The following is a 2,347-nucleotide window of genomic DNA, read 5'->3' as shown; positions in this document are numbered from 1 at the left end:
AGCAACAGCAGAAAGCTTGCTCTCTGTCTCTCTTCACCATGTGTGAAGACAGTGACAAGGTGGTCATCTACAAGCAAGGAAAAGAACCCTCATCAGGAATACAATCATCTAGCACCTTTATCTTGGACTCCCAGCTCCAGAACAATGAGAAATACATTCCTCTGTTTTTTATGCCACCCAGCATGCTACGGCACATTGTGATATCATCCGAAGCTCACTAATACACCGGGTATACTTAATACGGTCATGTCAGGCAAACAGACTCACAGAAGGTAGGTAAATGGGGGGAATTTTGTTTGGGGAACTGGTTACAGAGAGCTGAAATTCAGGCAAGATGATACAACACAGACGTTAATGACAACTGAAAGCCCTAGCACCACAGGGACAATGGGAAAAGATGGCTCTAGCTGAGCCCAGGAGCCGAAGACAATGGGAAGGACTTACATCCCTGGAGGAAGGAACATCCCCAGAACGGGAATCCAACTGGAAAGTGTCCAGGTAAGACTAGCCCCATAGAGGGAAGAACCGTCTGATGGGAGATGGAAACAGAGAAGAAGACAGAGCCAGTGACAGCAGCACTGTCTAAAGTAGACAATGGGCTCAGCCATCCCCTGAATTCCCTTATCCTTCTCCCCACCAGTTGCCCACCTTTGGCCAAATCTTCCCATATATCAGTGAGCAGAACGGGCTGAGAAATTTAGCCTGCAGAAGTCAAGACCTGTGGCACAGAAAAACCAGTAGAAAGGCAGGTAGTAAATCTGAAAAGAGTACAGTCATAACAACCAGGTGTGTGCCGTCCCTGTGCCATTTTTATAGAGATAAAAGTCAAGGTTTGGAGTACCTTCACATTCCTTCATCTACTCTGGTTTATGCCCCAAATACCACAGAATGAGCATCACATATATACTCTGCTACGTGAAAAGGAATTTATGGTCTCCATCCCTCACTTTCGTAACTGCGTTAAACACCTCTTGGGTTTCTCAGATGATTGGCTTCAGTGTGGAGCAGATATGAGCAGAGTTGACCCTGGGACATCTCAGCTGAATTACATCCTCTCTGGTGGGAAGGCAAAGCTAGGATCCAGGGAACATACGAAGATCTCATATGAGCATCTCCTAAACCCTCATCAGTCGTGTCCATGTTCTCAGGTGAACCCCAGTGTTGACATCACTCCTTGGGCTTACTCCATCATCAACTTGTACCAAATGAATGTTCTTCTTCCATTGTGGACTTGATCTTAAGGACTGAAAAACACCAGGTGCCTAATATTAAAAACAGCCTGATATTCTTCCATCTTTATCCCTATATGAAGGAATCATAAGTTCTCTGGCTTTAAAGTTTTACAGAACCTTCAGTTTTGCAGCTTCCATATGTAATAATTTGTTACATGGTTGCAAAATAAAATATTAGCCTAAAATGAGGCCAGAAAGACAGAAGAGAGGAAGCTGGAGTCTTACCTTCATTTTTTTTTTTTACATTATAAGACTATGAGAACATCTATTATATTCCCCAGGAAAATACGCATAATTTCACTTTTCTATATACTTGACTAGACCTGATTTTTTTTTTTAGCAGCAGCTCTTGAATAAAAAGCAAACCTTACTGACTGAAAAACTCAAACTCCAACTGCTCACAGGCATAGTAGGGAGAATGAGAAGTGTCTGACATGTGAAGTGAAATGAGTATGACCCCATCGAATGGTGGAAAAGAAGCAGCCTCTACAGGGTGTGTGGTTGGGTTTCATGTGAACCCTTACCTATTTTTCTTTAATTTACATATTCCAATTTCCACTCTTTGTGACTTCTAGAAACAGAATGTTATCTGAGCCAATTATCTATGTGCATTTTCTCTTCATCTCTCTCCTGAGCCAAATTCTGATTTAATTTCCTCCCATGGGGATATGCAAGCATGACCGTAGGCCAGTTGGGCCCATCACATTTGAATGAATGTGATGAGACAGATGTGAGATGGCTCAATCCCAGATGCTTCCTCTAAGCGCTATTGTGGATGTGGAGAGAAACATTATCGGTTGTACTTTTAATATTCAGCAAATTGTCTCAAAATGGCCCCTGGGCACACATATGGTTCAGTAGCTGGCTGGCATTCCAATCTGGCAATAAGTGAAATTCCGACTTCAGTAATACATTAACTTGGGAACTTTGGACATATCTCACAAAATCTGTGAGATATCTAACCATATCATTTGACCAATATCCACAAACAAGTCTAGAACAATTACAATGTATAAACCTAGAAATTTGGGACATCTGGTTTACCAGTTGCTCTGCCTCTAGCTCAGCTTTCGAAGATGCTCCTGTTTACAATTAACAGACAAGATTATTTCACG

At 42.2% G+C, this 2,347-nt stretch overlaps 1 long non-coding RNA gene across 1 annotated transcript; it reads right to left on the bottom strand.

The window, feature by feature from the left end:
• Window positions 1–272: 272 nt before the first annotated feature.
• On the bottom strand, window positions 273–1,878 carry LOC111522980. The gene is made up of 2 exons (XR_002725393.1): window positions 1,757–1,878; window positions 273–1,244 (listed from the first exon to the last, which is right to left on the bottom strand). It is a non-coding gene; the product is annotated as an uncharacterized LOC111522980 (long non-coding RNA).
• Window positions 1,879–2,347: the final 469 nt, after the last annotated feature.

Source organism: Piliocolobus tephrosceles, chromosome 10 (assembly GCF_002776525.5).
Source record: "Piliocolobus tephrosceles isolate RC106 chromosome 10, ASM277652v3, whole genome shotgun sequence".
Taxonomy (NCBI): Eukaryota; Metazoa; Chordata; class Mammalia; order Primates; family Cercopithecidae; genus Piliocolobus; species Piliocolobus tephrosceles.
Note: the sequence above shows the minus strand (reverse complement) of the source record. Positions and strands in the feature narration are given on the sequence as shown.